The 17661-nt window shown below is 38.8% G+C and overlaps 1 protein-coding gene across 2 annotated transcripts in view; it reads right to left on the bottom strand.

The window, feature by feature from the left end:
* Wdr37 (WD repeat domain 37) overlaps positions 1–14960 on the bottom strand; it is a 224605-nt gene extending 209645 nt beyond the window's left edge. For both annotated transcript variants that reach the window (XM_090389395.1, XM_090389396.1), the window contains exon 1: positions 14349–14960. The gene's annotated coding sequence lies outside the window, so the exon portion shown is untranslated. The remainder of the gene's footprint in view (positions 1–14348) is intronic.
* Positions 14961–17661: the final 2701 nt, after the last annotated feature.

Raw genomic sequence — 17661 nt, 5'->3', positions numbered from 1 at the left:
AAAAAGGGGGGGTTGGCTTGGCACATAGAAAAATCAGAGTTAACGAGAAAGAGTAGCAGAATCCAAAAGACAGCAAAAGAATGCAGGATGAAAAGGGAATGACAGTACTGAACTTCGAAGAAAAAAGAAAAGATGGAGGAGATATGTTGAACTTTATGACGATTCAAGCACGTGCACATGGAGGAATATAGCACTAGAAGAACAAGAAAACATGGAGGAGGAAATATCTAAAGATGAATTCAACACAGCCTTAGAATCCCTTAGCAATAACAAAGCACCAGGAATTGATAACATACCTGCAGAGCTTTTAAAATACAGTGGAGAAAAATCTGAAGAAAGACTTATTTGAACTGATAAACATAATATACAGGAATGAGCATTGGCCGGAGGAATTCTGCACATCAATCATAATCCCCATACCCAAGAAGATGACACCAACAGTATGCCAAGACTACAGGACTATAAGTCTTTAGCATCAGCATTAGTAGAGGCATTTGATGCAAGAAAGCAAGCTTATGCAGCATCAGCCACAAAAAAAAAAAAAAAAAAAACCCCACTTCCACTTCACCCCTCTGTTCGTTCAAAATACCTGTCCAGCTGAGCCTTAAACTTATTTAGCTGGCTAAAGGCAAATTTCCGCACTTCTATCCTACATCTGTCTTTCCTCAATTTGAATTTATGCCCTCTCAGGTGATTATTCTGAGCTAGAGGAAGAATCCCATCAGCATTGAGCATGCTTAAACCATTCAAGGCTTTATACACCTCTATCAGATCACCTCGCTGGTGCCTAGTCTTATTAACCATACATCCAAATTCTGCTGAAAGTTATCAAAGTTCGTATGGAGAGTCATATTGAATAATTTCTGTTTGGCTCATTGTGGTTTCCGCAGATGCAGATCGATGACAGATGCTACTGGAATGTTGAGTGTTGGGAGAGAAAATGTATAACATGGGAAGAAACCTCTATACATGTTTTGTGGATTACGAGAAGGCATTTGATAGAGTAATCTGGAGAGAACTGTTCTCATTACTTGAGAAAATTGGATGCAAGAAGAAGATTATTGCACTGATCTATGACTTATATAGAATACAAAATGCGGTGATAAGAGTGAGGGGAGAACTGACAGAAAAAGCTAAAGTTAAAAAGGGAGTAAGACATAGATGCTTACTTTCACCTGGTTTGTGCAATGCTTTTGCTAAAGTGATAATTAAGGAGATGCTTGGGAATAATAAGTGGGGGGTTAAAATAGGTGAAAAGTACATACAGACTGCAGACAATCAGGCAATACTAGCAGGCTGCCCTACTACGCTGCAAAAAATGATCAAAAGACTAATAAGAAAGCACTGGAGTATGGAATGAAGATAAAATGTGATCAAAATAAAAGAAATGGTGATTGATAAAAGGTTAATTCCCTTCCGAATCGAGATTGATTGAGTAATAGAACAGGTAGAGCACTATAGGTATCTGGGACAGTTATTTGCATAGGACATTTCATGTCAAACTAAGATTCAATCCAGAATTGCAAAACAATCTTTCAAGAATAAACTGTTGTTGATTACACAGAAGAAGATGCCGCAGAAAATTAGGAAGAAGATAATAATAACATATATCCGGTCAGTGCCACTATACGCAGCAGAGACATGGATTCTAACAAAGAGACTGTTGTTGTTACTGTTGTTTTAGGAGCATTAGCAACTAAGGCCATATTGCTCCGGGATATGCGGTGGTCATTCCCTGACCTTTCCGCATCCTCCGTATTTGGTGGTGATGGGCTTGAACCCTGGTCTAATCAAGAAGCGTGTGCTACGCACTGCTGCTCCTTCCCACCTGGCTACGGAGGCGCCAACAACAAAGAGAAAAAAACAAATGAGACCTTCGAGATGTGGTGCTGGCGCAGGATGGAAAAAATTAAATGGACTGAAAAAGTGTCAAATGTGGAAGTATTAAGACGTGTCCAAGAACAAAGGAAAATTCTAGGTAAAATAAGATCAACTATACTCAAATGGGTGGGCCACATGATTTGACATGGTGGTTTGCTTCTGGATGCCATGGAGGGGACTGTGGAGAAAACGCCCTAGTGGAAAACTAAAAAATACATTCATCAGGATGTTGCTGTATGAAGCAGGATTTCGAAATTTTGAGGAACTAAAAGAAATGACACAGGACAAACAAAGATGGTGACAGCTTATTAGAGGAAATGACCAGTCACAAGACTGAATTACTGATGATAATATTTATATATTTTTGAAGTACTGTATATTATTACTTAAAAAAGTATTTATGCAAAGAAATAACAATTGTTATTTCTTTAAATAAATTCAGATCAATATGCTATGACCACTACCATCTAAAATTTCCTTTATATAAAGATTCTTCCTTAATACAAAATGAGTCACTGTTGATAACCAGATCAAGTCTTTCCCTTGTTACCTCTCAAATATGTTGGTGTAGAAGGAAGTCATCTAGCTAATCAAGACATGTCTAGGCACTGTGAGCTGAACCTACTAGTTCCAACTGATATCAAGAAAGACAAATCCTCCAATGATAACCCATTCTAATTTGCTTGCTCACTCTGACTTAACAGCTGTATATTATACTCACACCAATCACATTTCACCAAGAAGACTGATTCTCACTTTTGTTTTCACTGACTCAATATTACACTGTCAACTATCTACTGGTTGTACTGTCAAGTCCATGCATCTTAACTAAAAGTATCAAATTTTGCACTCCCAATATCAAAGTGACACCATGTTTCTGTTTTACCAGTAATGTCAGCATTTTACTACTGAACCATCACTTCAAACTCAAATTAATTTACTATACTCCTAGCATTAGTGTATACATCAACTAAATGTATTCCTGTTTATGTTTTTAGTTACACGAATCAGCCATGCATGTGCAAAGGCAAATTGACTGAAAGCCCAAATCATAAACTCCCTCCTATCATGTCATGCCAAAATTCCAAACACTTTCAAATTTAACCTTTTTCTCAACATCACCTCATATAAGTAATGACAAATGATGCCAGGAAGCAACCTTATACAGCATAAACAAAACAACTAACCACCTAATCTACCAATCCCTTCTAATAATTTCTTTAATTATTTTCTTAAAATTTATTCAAACCACTCACTTCCACAACACCAGATGGAAATATATTTGTTCCAGCAATCAATTACTCTCTGGCTGAAAGCAATTTTAAACACATTTAGTCTGCATCCATCCTTTTTCAATTTAAATTTATGCCTCCTAATGTGTGTTGTCCAAGAAGGAGTAAGGATGCCATCAGCATTCAATTACTCAATTCATAACTCCTAAGATATAAGGGATGCAGAACATTCAATTATTCAATTCACAACTCCTAAGATATAAGGGATGCAGAACTGGAATTTGGGGAGTACAACGTCTACAGAAAGGATAGACAGGATAGGAAGGGGGGAGGGGTTATGCTATTAGTTAAGAAACACATAAAAACCAAGGAAGAGAAGCCAGTCGACATCGCCGGACAGTGCAGTGTTGAGTCAGTTTGGTGTGACATAAGCATTGGGAGATCAAAATTGAGAGTAGGAGTGTGCTACAGGCCTAATGACTCTGATGAGTATAATAAGAAACTGTACAGGGAAATAGAGTGGGCCAGTAAATCAGAGAGTCTTATAATGGGAGATTTTAATTTCCCAGATATTGACTGGAATTTGGGGGCTGGTCACTCACACACTAGCAGGGCTTTTGTGGATTTATTGGATGATTGTTTTCTACATCAGCATGTTCGGGAGGCAACTAGAGGGAGTAATACTCTTGATTTGATTATCAGCACTGATTCTTCATGCATTAAGAATCTGCAGATAAATGAACCACTAGGTGGCAGTGATCACAGTGTGCTGAAGTGGGATTTACTCAAAGAGGTAACTACCATTAGGGGTAAAGGGAAGGGTTATTGCTTCCGTAAAGGCGACTACGATGGACTGAGACAGTATTTAAATTCTATACAGTGGGACCAACTGATGATGTTACCAACAGCAAATGCAAAATGGGAAGCATTCAAAGAATTAATCTTGGAAGATACTAGGCTTTAAATACCAACTAAGAAATATTGTTCAAGGTTTAGGCCAAAATGGATGTCAGATGAACTAATGAGGCATACGGCAGAGAAGAAAATTGCATGGGATACTTACAAATTAACACATGACACAGAAGCCTATGATAGATACAAGTTGATATGCAACCAAGTTACAAAGGAGGTTAGGCAGGCGAAGGCAGATTACGAGAAATCCTTGGCAAGGGATGCAAAGAAAAACAGCAAAGAGTTCTTTACTTATGTAAACTCTAGAAGGAAGGGGATGAATCAGATTGGTCCACTTGATATTGATGGGTCAACTGTTGATGACCCTGCTCAGGTAGCTAACAAACTAAATGAATATTTTGCATCGACATTCACACATGAGGAGTTATTCAGCGAGGGGAATGCCAGAGGTGTATTCAACTCTAGCAGTAAGCTACAGAATCTTGAAATAACTGGGAGTAAAGTGGAGGAGAAACTGTTGAAGATAAACACAAGAAAAGCACCCGGGGTGGATGGGATCTATCCAGTTATATTAAAGGAGGCAGCAAAGGAAGTAAGCAAAGCCTTAGCCATAATTATGAGAGCTTCCTTGGACTCAGGGGAGGTACCCATAGACTGGAAATGTGCAAATGTGACCCCAATTCACAAAGGAGGATCAAAGGCTGACACAAGTAATTATAGACCTGTGAGCTTAACTTCTGTTCCAGGAAAATTAATGGAGGCACTGGTTAAAGAAGCACTGCAGGATCATTTAGACAAGACTTCAGTTATAGCTCAGACACAGCATGGTTTTGTTAAGGGGAAGTCTTGCCTGACCAATTTGATTGGATATTATGATGCAGTCACAAAAGAACTGGATGCAGGGAATAGCTTTGATATTATATACTTGGATCTTAGAAAGGATTTTGATACTGTTGCACATGGAAGACTGCTACACAAATTGGAGCAGTGTGACATTGGAGGCAAATTGCTGCTATGGATAAAGGGGTGGTTGAGGGGGAGAAGACAGAGAGTGGTAATCAATGGACACTGCTCATCGTGGACTAATGTTATTAGTGCAGTCCCTCAGGGCTCAGTGTTGGTTCCATTATTGTTTTCTGTATTTATAAATGATATTGATGATGGTATAGCAAGCTTAATGTCCAAGTTTGCAGACGATACAAAGGTTGGCAGGGTTGTCAAAGACACTACTGACACTATGCTGCTGCAACAGGATCTGGAAAGGTTGAGCAGATGGGCTGAGAGGTGGCAAATGAAACTTAACATTGACAAATGTAAAGTACTACACATGGGAAACAGCAACCCCAGAGCAACGTATCAACTCTGTGGTACTACACTGACAGTGGTAGAGAATGAAAAGGACCTGATGTAATTTTGCAGGCAGATATGAAGTTCTCTGAGCAGTGCATATGGGCTGCAAGAGTAGCTCATGGTGTCTTATTAATGATATACAGGAATTTTTCTAGCAGGGATAAGGAGGTGATTATTTCCTTGTATAAGGAAATGGTCAGACCACACCTTGAGTACTGTATACAGGTCTGCAGGCCTCATTTCAAGAAGGATGTAGAGCTGCTGGAATGAGTACAGAGAAGGGCAACAAGATTAGTGAAGGGAACAAAGGGTTGCTCTTATGAAGAAAGAGCTTAAGTTTTGGAAATTACAGTGTTTGGAGACTAGGCACCAGCAAGGTGATCTGATAGAGGTGTATAAAGCCTTGAATGATTTGAGCATGCTCAATGCTGATGGGATTCTTTCTCTTGCTCATTATAATCACCTGAAAGGTCATAAATTCAAATTGAGGAAAGACAGATGTAGGATAGACGTGCGGAAATTTGCCTTTAGCCAGCAGGTGGTTGGCTGGTGGAACAGACTTCCATCCCTTGTCGTGGAAATTGATAGCCTAAATAAGTGTAAGGCTCAGCTGGACAGGTATTTCGAACGAACAGAGAGGTGAAGTGGTTTTTTTTTTTTTTTTTTGGCTGATGCTGCATAAGCTTGCTTTCGTGCATCAAATGCCTATACTAATGCTAATGTGTCATCTGACATTCTGCACCCCTTTGAGATGTTTTTTCTATAGTTTCTGGTATTGATTACCTGATCTTGGATGGCCAGTATGAATCCTTCAGTCTCGGGGAAGAGCGTCCCGCTTGTGATCTACGCATTGGAAGCAATGTTATCGATGCGATCTTGATGGAGATCATTGTAGTGTCTGCCACGGAGTGTCTTCTTTGCCCATCTTTCTAGCTTTGTTTCTTGTGCCATCTGTGTGGAAGGGGGCTCCTCGCTTAGGTTGAGTGGGGTATACAATTTATCTGTCTTCCTTACGGCCTGGTGGAGTGGTTCTGTGTTGTTCTCGAAGTAATCCTTCAGGTTAACTATCCCCGTTTTCTGTTGCTCTATCAGATCACTTCCTCCCTCTGTCCAAGCTATTGTTAGTCTCTCCATTGCTGACTTCGGGTGGTGTTGGCAGCTCTTGGTCATCACTGTCCTTCTCTTTCGCATGATATCTCTAGCTCAGTGTTAGTCCAATCTGTGACCCCAAAGGAGTATGTTAGAACTGGAGCTGCATAGGTGTTTATTGCTTTAACTGTGTTTCCTCCATTCAATTTTGCTTTCAGCAGGCTTCAGAGTCTCCGATGATATTTTTCAGTCAGGCACTTCTTGATTTCCTTGTGCTCTAACTGCTGAGCCTGCATCATTCCTAGGTATTTGTAGGTCTCTCTCCTTCTGTCATAGCTTTGATCTCTTTACCAGTCAGAAGCTGGTAGTTTTGGCCGACTAATTTTCCCTGGTGCAGTGCATGGGTCTTGCATTTGTCGAGGGTATTATTATTATTATTATTATTATTAGCAACCATATAGTGCAAAGAAGCCTGAGGCTTATGCTGCACCAGCCAAAAAACAAAAAAATTTCTGAATTACCCCGAGAGAGAGAGAGAGAGAGAGAGAAGTAGACGGGAATCAAAAAGAAGAATGATGATATCCAGCTCAGGACGCTGGGTGTGCCAAGCCCATACTCACCAGATGTGAGCCCATGGGGTTTAAAGTAAACTGCAGCCATTATCAATCCACTGCAGGATGGAAGCCTCCTCAACAATTCATGTTGAGGGAAATGGACCATAATCTGCCATGTTGCTCCAGTGTAGGTTGGCAGATCGACCATATTTAGCAGTAATAAGATTGAACCCCAGTCTACTCAAAGAGTGTACGATACTGCACTCCTGCTCACTCTGCTTACAGAGGCATCTAAAACCCAGTTTCTGGGGGGGGGGACCTTGCTATCTACGCCTGAGACCAATTAACTCAGCGACTGAGTGAAAAAAGCCCATTAAAATTCCTCATGTGATCGACAGGATTCGAACCGGAGGCCTTTTCCACCCGGTGTGGGGAGGAGGGTGACGATACCACTGTGCTACCTGGATATAGTTTACCCCAGGGGTACTCACGTCTGGTTAGCATGGGTTGGCACACCCAGGGTCCTGAGCTGGATATCATCATTCTACACACACACCACCGTAACCAGGTGGGCAGGAGCAGCAGTGCATAGCACACGCTTCTTGATTAGACCGGGGGTTCGAGCCCGTGATCCACCAAATACAGAGGATGCGGAAATGTCAGGGAATGACCACTGCATATCCCCAGAGCAATATGGCCTTAGTTGCTAATGCTCCTAAAAACCAATAACACACACACACACACACACGATAATTCAGAAATTTTTTTTTGGCTGGTGCAGCATAAGCCTCAGGTTTCCTGCACCATATGGCTAATAATAATAAATTTCAGCACCCTAGATGCTTAATTTACTTTTAGTATCAACAATTTCTTTTCCACTTTCTTCTCAGTTACTTTAAAATGATTTAGCTCGCATAGATAACTTGGTATACCACATTATAATTATGTAATTCCCATCTGCTATTCCCATACTACGAGGGCCATTGAATGAAGAATGACCATAACTTTTTTTTTTACAACATGCCTTTATTAATCATCCATATTTTGATGGTACTTTTCAAAGTAGTCCCTATTTGATTGAGATGCACTGATGCCAATGTTTCTGCCATTCTTTAAAAAATGGTGGTTAACATACATTTGAAAATTACCTCAATATCTTTAGAACTTCTGACAACTGGAACCATTTTCCTCGCAGCTCCTTTAATAATTTCGACAGATACTCATTGAAAATATGTTCAAAAACTCAGGTATATACTTAAAGTTCTCAATATCCTCAGTTTTCAATTGTAGGTTAACGATAAAAACCCAATACCTATAGTCAGTTTAATCATCTTTTCCATCTATTTTATCTATTTATTTTTGTAGTTTTTTTATAGAACATTCAGGAGATTTCTACAACATTTCAGAATGTTCCAGAACATTCTAGAATAGTGTTACATGCAGAAGAAAAGGTCAGGATGTTTCTGTAAGGTTCTAGAATTTAACTAAGTTCTCTAGAAACATTGTTAGCCTTCTAGAAACTTCTCCACTGGTATATATACAAGTGGGTTCCGCACTAACAAAACATTTTCATATTTCAAAAAGTGTGTGTTTCAGAGAGCGAGTGGTGAACAAAATGAACAAGTGTTTTAGTGAATTGGTGTTTGTAAACAAGTGTGTGCATAACTGTAAATTTAAATCGTGCACTGTGCTTAAATTAGAAATAAAAACCTACAGTTTCTTAATTGTGTTCTTAGGTGCACGTACCACCACCATACATGAAATATGTTGCATTCTTGCCGAAATAAGCCTAATAGCTTTTTCTACATTTGGAGAGAAGTGATATTAAAATCACAGCGGAAGCCACTGTTACAACTTGTGAGAAAAGCCTATCAACTCTATTTTCGATGTAAGGTTGGAGATCAAGATAAAATATGGGTTCTAATGATTTCCTGTAGCTCATGTTCAAGGCTAATAACAGGCTGGCTTAAGAAGTAATCATAAATTGATACCTTTTGCTGTTCCGGTGATATGGCAGGAACCTCAAGACCACAAAAACAATTGTTATTTTTGTATGACCAACATTTCTGGTTTTTCTGGGAAATCCAAGCATAAAGTAGAGTATCCCAACATACTTTCTGCTCTAAGGCCAGTTCCTCACAATGATACAATGCCAGTGCGAAAGCCACCAGAAACTTATGGACTTGATTCTGATTCAGGATCAGAAGAGGAGTCTGCAGAAGATGCAGAACCTAGAACAAGTACAGATCCAGACTTTTCAACTAATCACTCAGGCAGAATTGAATGATTTGGTCATTATTTGGACCTCTCCAAAATCAAGGCTCAATTACTAAGATCATGACTTCAGTAGTTCATTACTAAGATCATGACTTTCATCAACCGGTGAAATACCACCACTTTGCTTATTGGAGGCTTGAAGTGGTGAAACCCATGTTTAGTCTCTAGAGCAAAGTTTCCGGCATCCCCCTCCCTTCTCCCCATACTTCTCCAACCCATGCACGGTACTAAGTACTATAGGTTTTGATACCTTTCGTGTTTGGGGTTCTCATAAAAAAAAAAAAAAAAAAAAAAAAAAGTGGAATCTTCTTGAAAAGGGTGTCGAGGTGTCTTTTTATAAGAGGCAATCTAACATAACCTATTACTCGATGAATGGTGCTTTGGTTTATTGTAACACTGTCCAGGAATTTACGAAAGAGTTACATCTGGAGCACAACCCCGAGTAGTGGAGGCTTTTCATTGATTCATCCAAGATCAGTTTGAAAGCAGTCCATAATGGAAATAAGTATCCTTCTATACCATTGGCCCATGCAATTCACGTGAAGGAAATATACAAGAACCTACAGATACTATTGTAAAAAATATGCTATCAAGAATACAAATGGAATATCTGTGCTGACCTAAAAGTGGCAGCTTTGCTGAGTGGGTTGTAAGGTGGATACACTAAATATTGGTGCTTTTTATGCAAGTGGGCCAGCCAAGCGAAGGACTGCCACTACAGGGCAAAAATGGCCAGACCTACAAGGTAAAATGGCCATTCAGAAATACACTAGGCCAGAAAAATGTAGCACATCCTCTATTGGTGGATAAGTCAAAAATATATTTACCTCCACTGCACATCAAGCTAGGTTTGATAAAAATATTTGTGAAAACAATGGACGAGAAGAGAGAAAGACAATAGAATCATTAATTAGTCTTTCCATTAATTAATGCTTTAATCAACTGAAATCAATGACATTTCTTTTAATGTATCTTCTTCCTAGATTTCGTGTCAACAAAGTTATTAATAATTTCTGACAAATCCAATTTTGCTACTGTGTCATTTTCGATAGAATTTCCAGCAAATTCAACCCTGTCTCTGCCATGGATGATTGCAGGTATGTTTTAATTAACTTTAGGTTACCAAGACTTCTCTCGCCACTTACCACAGTTATAGGAATGGTTAGCATAATTTGCAATGCAATTCACAAGATTCCTAACATATCTTGCATTTTGTTTGAATTTATAAATTTCAAAATACTTCAAGCATTATCAGGTACATTTTCAGGCAAAAGTACAAGCAACCCCTGAATTTATTGGCATAACTCTTCACCATTTACATCACATTCAATGATATCACTAAGTAGGCCAGACGTAACTGGGTGGTCAGGAGTGCGAGTGCAGTAGCACACACTGAGTGGATCGTGGTTCAACCCTGTGACTACTAAATACGATTAACATTTGTGTTGATTGATTTATTGTAAAAACTCTACTGACCTGGTGGTCGTGCTGGAGTATAAACAAGAACATATATTTTATTTCAAGTTTTTTGCACCTTTTTAATAATTCACCACGGCCCATATCTTTTTTGATATTGTACAAAAAAAACCCAATTATCATAGAACTCTTCCATTTGTTGAAATCTTTCTGTCAGGGACATGGCTGCATTGTCTAATATTACATTAAAAACATTGTTTGAAATCTTTTTTCTTCACTTTCTTGTAGTGATTGGCCAATAAAATCATTAAGCTGGGCAAATTGAACATTTCTAAATTCACATTTTACATTTAATCTTTCTGCCAAACATTTTACTGATTTCAAGGTTTCTACATAACCAGAGTTCCTGCATTTCTTTAAAATTCTGTACAATTCTTTATAAGCATGGCTATAGTGTCCATGTCAAGGCCCTGCACTGATCTGCTTACCATATTGAGAGATGAATCAAATAGTCATATGGCACCCACGGCAACCACCCAGGTCGCCAGGTGCTCAGGCTGTTACTGCTCCTATCATAATTTTAAATTTGTGCTTAATCTCCTTATAGGAGGTTAGGCAGGCGAAGGCAGATTACGAGAAATCTTTGGCAAAGGATGCTAAGAAAAACAGCAAGGATTTCTTTACTTATGTAAACTCTAAAAGGAAGGGGATGAATCTGATTGGTCCACTTGATATTGATGGTTCGACCATTGATGATCCTGCTCAGATAGCAAACAAACTGAATGAGTATTTTGCATCTACATTCACACACGAGGAGTTATTAAGATTTGAAAATGCCATAAGGTTATCAAATTGTAACAGGGTGCTTAATGATTTTGTAATAACTGAGAACAAAGTGGAGGAGAAATTGTTGAAATTAAACATAAGAAAGGCACCTGGTGTGAATGGGATCTATCCAATTATATTAAAGGAGGCGACAAAAGAAGTAAGAACACCCTAAGCCATAATTATGAGAGCATCCTTGGACTCAGGGGAGGTCCCCACGGACTGGAAATGAGCAAATGTGTCCCCAATTCACAAAGGGCGATCGAAGGGTGAAAAGAGTAATTACAGACCAGTTAGTTTAACTTCTGTTCGGGGTAAAATAATGGAGTCACTGGTTAAAGATGCATTGCAGTATCATCTAGACAAGACTGCAGCAATAATTCAGACACAGCATGGGTTTGTTAAGGGAAAGTCTTGTCTGACAAATTTGATTGGTTGTTATGATGTGGTTACAAAGGAACTGGATGCAAAAATAATTTTGATATCATATACTTGGATTTCAGAAAAGCTTTTGACACTGTTGCGCATGGAAGACTACTGTACAAATTGGAGCAGAATGGTTTAAGGGTAAGTTGCTACAATGGATAAAAGGATTGTTGAGTGGGAGAAGACAGAGAGTGGTAATCAATGGGTGCTGCTCTTCGTGGACTAATGTTATTAGTGGAGTCCCAGAGGGTTCGGTGTTGGGTCACTGCTGTTTGTTTTGAATATTTATCAATGATACTGATGACGGTATATCAGGCTTAGTATCGAAGTTTGCAGATGATACAAAGGTTGGCAGGGTTGTTAATGACAGTAATGGCAGTGTGTTACTGCAACAGGATCTAGAAAATTTGGGCAGATGGGCTGAGAAGTGGCAACTGAAGTTTAACATTGAAAAATGCAAAGTACTGCATATGGGTAGAAGTAATCCCAGAGAAACATACCAACTGTGTGGTACTACACTTAAGAAGGTAGAAAATGAAAGACCTGGGAGTAATTGTGCAGTCAGATATGAAGTTTTCTGAGCAATGCAGACAGGCTGCCAGGGCTGGTCATGGGGTGTTGTCAATGATATACAGGAATTTTGTTAGCAGGGAAAAGGAAGTGATTGTCCCTCTGTATAAGGCAATGGTCAGGCCACGCCTTGAGTACTGCATGCAGGGGGGGGGGGTCTGGAGGCCTCATTTTAGGAAGGATGTAGATTTGCTTGAGCATGCACAGAGAATGGCAACAAGATTGGTGAGGGGAATGATGGGATCCTCTTAACAGGAGAGGCTTAAGTTCTGCAAATTGCAGCGGCTGGAGACTAGGCACCTGCGAGGTGATCTGATTGAGGTGTATAAAGCATTGAATGGGTTGAGCATGCTGAATTCTGATGGAATTCTTCCACTTGTTCAGATTACGAACCTAAGGGGGCATAAAATGAAATTGAGGAAGGCCAGATGTAGAATAGATGTGCGGAAATTTGCCTTTAGCCAGCAGGTGGTTAATTGCTAGAACAAACTTCCATCTGTCGTTGTGGAAGCTGATAGGTTAAATAAATTTAAGGAAGAACTGGGCAAATATTTAGAGGGGATTGTTTTGTAATTTATTTTTTTTTGGCTGATGCTGCATAAGCTGATACGCCTGCTTTCTTGCATCACATGCCACTACTACTCTTTGCAGTGGAAACATGCAAAGGCATCCCCTTTGGAGACATCATCTTCCACTAAAAAACAAACACTTACGCTTCATACAAACAAGTAGAGCATAAATTCCGATAGTCCTGAATCACAGGAGGTCTTCCTTCAGCAGTTCTCTTCCAGGCAAGAGCGATCTTACTACTTTTAGCTCTTTTCTTTGCTACCTGTTAAATAATGCCTCAGATTACATATTGTTAGTACCAACATGTAAAACAATACCACCTTTTGAGCCCTTAACGATGATAGCTGTTCTACAGTATCACTACTTTCCTATTTCCACCTATACTTCACTAAAAATAATCACCTTTTTGGAGCCAATGCTGAGCACCCATGGTGATCCGGTCCCACAGTGAGGTCAGATTCTAACATTAAAAGGTTGGCAGCTGAATGCTTGATCAGTCTCCTAATTTAATCCTTTGGATCCAAATGACCATTTTCTCTCACACTGAATTCATCCAACAAAACAAAATATTCAATTATATTTATGTCCCAAAGCGAGTCACAATTTTTTCATTAGAGAAAACGTTTCCAAAGTTGATTTGATTTGTATTATTTATTGATTTAAGCTTTACCTTGGGGGGGGGGGGATTTCTAGTTGGCATGCAAAGTAGAGGTTAATATATCTAATATCCGGAAATATCGGTTATCCGAAATAGGTCAGACGCAGACCAAATAATCTCATACTGAACTGATAACGGAAATTTGTATTTGGAACGACACGTAAAAAAGTAATCTCCGATACAATTTGTTTCCAAAAGTGCAATTATCTTGCTGGTGGTGGGACGGAGTGGGATAAATATGCACCGATATGACATTCTGAAGCAAAAACATTTGTAAATGTTACGAAAATTTTCAGAAAATTTCGCCATCCAAATTACTGGTGTGATTTTTTTTTTTTTTCTCTCTCTCTCTGTCATCCAGTCTGGTAATAACTGCATGTATAAAATGAGTGCCGTTATTTTTTTGAGCGAGTGATATAAACAGTATCACGTTGAAATTATGTTAACTTAAAAATAAATAATATATATATACACGCTCACAGAAAAATGAATTCGTGCATAGTAAATAAGCATAACAAAATAGGGGCATTTATAATTTTATATGGTTACATCGCCTCTGAAAATTTTTAAAGTAAAGTATAAACTTACCAGTTTATGCAATAAATTAAAACAGAAGCTTCAACTTATGCACTGCTAGTTGCAAGGAATGTTCAGAAACAATGTGACACGTATGTTTTCTTTCCTCATTTATTTCAAATTTCATCCATTTTATAAAACTGTATTAAATTGCGTATTATCCCTCTGTTGAATGTTTCTACTGATTTGGTATGATTTCAAAAATTTGGGTGTTTTTTTTTTGTTTTTTTTTTTGTGTTTTTTGTTCACAATAGCACACTTTAACACATCAAACCGCACTTTAATTTTTATAAAAAAATACACCGACAAATTACTTAAGAAAATCGGCCACACGTGTGACAGACCAGAACGCCAAATATATGTTTAACGAATAAGGTAACACTAAATCTCCACTTCTACGATAAAACTGCACGAAAGCCATTGAACCGAACACAATCTATTTCACTCTCTACTACGAACAGCATCTAGAATTTGTAAGAGTAGTAACATATTCTGTAGTACATACATACAATGTTTACAACAACTTGCCTATAAAGCAAATCGTAATTCCTATTGGCCAACAGTAAATCGCTTCCAATCTGTCAGCCATCGCGACAACGCTGCCATTTGCAGAAAATCCTACCTTCCTCACAAGCACAGAGTAGTAACATGTTACAACCGAACGCCACTTTGAGGTTTTCGCTTTCCTATATATATATATATATATATATATATTCACTGACCTACAAATTCAAACTTCTTTTGAATTTTTTTCTTGTAAACTATGTTTCCATGAAGGAGTTTACCTATGCTTGGTTATTGCACAAACCAAGGTAGTTTTAATTATATCTCATGTTGTCAATACCTTCACAACGAGTTTCCATTGTATTTCACTACCTCGAATAACTAACGCTTCACCTATGAACAAGACTAATGTTACTTATTATCGGCGGTTAACACCATCCGTACCCCACTGTTTCGAAGCTTATTGGCTTCTCATCGGTGGATGGGCAGAAACCCTGTTATTGCAATAGTGATAACCCAGTTAAGTAGTATAACTCTACGATATCAGAAATGCCTGATGGTGTGTGTGTGTGTGTGTGTGGTTTAACCTAAGATTTATTTCTTGGCTAAATAACTAAATGTATAAAGCCGGATGTGAAAGTATTCACATTACGAGATATAATTAAAACTACCGCTAGGGGAAATTGACGTCATTACCAGTTCTAGCTGAGAATTACAAGCTCCAATAAAGCATAAGAGTTTTGCCATTTTATTTACTTAATTGTCATATTATATCGTACTTTATAAGTAGCTCTATACTTCAGGATACGCTTGTTATTTTTATTTTAAATTTAGACAGAGATTTTCTATGTTACTCCTTAATATACGAAGAACATTTTTTTCGTTCGAATCAGGCCGCCATTGTTATAGTATAGATTGAGAGGTAGGGAATTCAAAATTTAATTGTGGTAAATAGGTAGCTCTAACGTAAAACTAGATAGCGCAATACGTATCACACCATTTAGGAATCTATTAGATAATCTAATATTGATAATCAAGTCATTAAATTTAATAATCTTATTAATTTTCGTTCGTAATTAATAGAATTCAATATCATTTGAATTCTATTAATTCAAAGAAAAGCAGCAAAGCAAAAGGCACAAAGTAGCAGGAGTAATGTCAGTCCGAGAACTGAGGGGGGGGGACCATTCTTCGTCACAACAAAGCCTAATAAATCTGCAACTTTTGAAATTTTTGGGGTATTATCTAGAAAAGACATGATCTAACCAAAGAGGATGTCTTTGTGTGTGTGCAGAGTGCAGAGGGCGTAAAGAAATTCGGAGCCAAGTCTGCATTCTAATGGGCGTTTATGAGAGTTAGCATTAGCATTAGCATTAGTAGAGGCATATGATGCAAGAAAGCAAGCTTATTCAGCATCAGCCAAAAAAAAAAAAAAAACCCTCTCCCATTTCACCCCTCCGTTCGTTCGAAATACCTGTCCAGTTGAGCTTTAAATTTGTTTAGGCTATCAACTTCAACAACAAGTGATGGAAGTCGGTTCCACCAACCAACCACCCGCTGGCCAAAGGCAAATTTCCGCACATCTATCCGACATCCGTCCTTCCTCAATTTGAATTTATGCCCTCTGAGGTGATTATTCTGAGAAAGATGAAGAATCCCATTGGCATTGAGCATGCTCAAACCATTCAAAGCCTTATACATCTCTATCAGATCACCTCGCCGGTGCCTAGTCTCCAGACTCTGTAATTTGCAAAACTTAAGCCTTTCTTCGTAAGAGCAACCCTTTGTTCCATTTACTAATCTTGTTGCCCTTCTCTGTACCCGTTCCAGCAGCTCTACATCCTTCTTGAAATGAGGCCTCCAGACCTGTATACAGAACTCAAGATGTGGCCTAACCATTGCCTTATACAAGGGAATAATCACCTCCTTATCCCTGCTAGAAAAATTCCTGTATATCATTGACAAGACACCATGAGCTACTCTTGCAGCTCGTCTGCACTGCTCAGAGAACTTCATATCTGCCTGCACAATTACCCCCAGGTCCTTTTCATTCTCCACCACTGTCAGTGTAGTACCGCAGAGTTGATACATTGCTCTGGGGTTACTGTTACCCATATGTAGTACTTTACATTTGTCAATGTTAAACTTCATTTGCCACCTCTCAGCCCATCTGTTCAACCTTTCCAGATCCTGTTGCAGCAGCATAGCGTCAGTAGTGTCCTTAACGACCCTGCCAACCTTTGTATCATCTGCAAACTTAGACATTAAACTTGATATCCCATCATCAATATCATTCATAAACACCGAAAACAACAATGGACCCAACACTGAACCTTGAGGAACTCCACTAATAACATTAGTCCACGTTGAGCAGTGTCCATTGATTACCACTCTCTGTCTTCTGCCACTCAACCATCCCCTTATCCATAGCAGCAATTTGCCTCCAATGCCACACTGCTCCAATTTGTGCAGCAGTCTTCCATGTGCAACAGTATCAAAAGCCTTTCTAAGATCCAAATATATAATATCAAAGTTATTCCCTGCATCCAGTTCTTTTGTGACTACATCATAGTATCCAATCAAATTGGTCAGGCAAGACCTGCCCTTAACAAAACAATGCTGCGTCTGAGCTATAACTGAATTCTTGTCTAGATGATCCTGCAGTGCTTCTTTACCCAGTGCCTCCATTAATTTACCTGGAACAGAAGTTAAACTAACAGGTCTATAATTACTTGTGTCAGCCTTTGATCCTCCTTTGTGAATTGGGGTTACATTTGCACTTCTCCAGTCTATGGGTACCTCCCCTGAGTCCAAAGAAGCT

This window comes from Mastigoproctus giganteus, unplaced genomic scaffold (genome assembly GCF_048544385.1).
Source record: "Mastigoproctus giganteus isolate SK-2022 unplaced genomic scaffold, ASM4854438v1 scaffold_15, whole genome shotgun sequence".
NCBI classification, from domain to species: domain Eukaryota; kingdom Metazoa; phylum Arthropoda; class Arachnida; order Uropygi; family Thelyphonidae; genus Mastigoproctus; species Mastigoproctus giganteus.
Note: the sequence above shows the minus strand (reverse complement) of the source record. Positions and strands in the feature narration are given on the sequence as shown.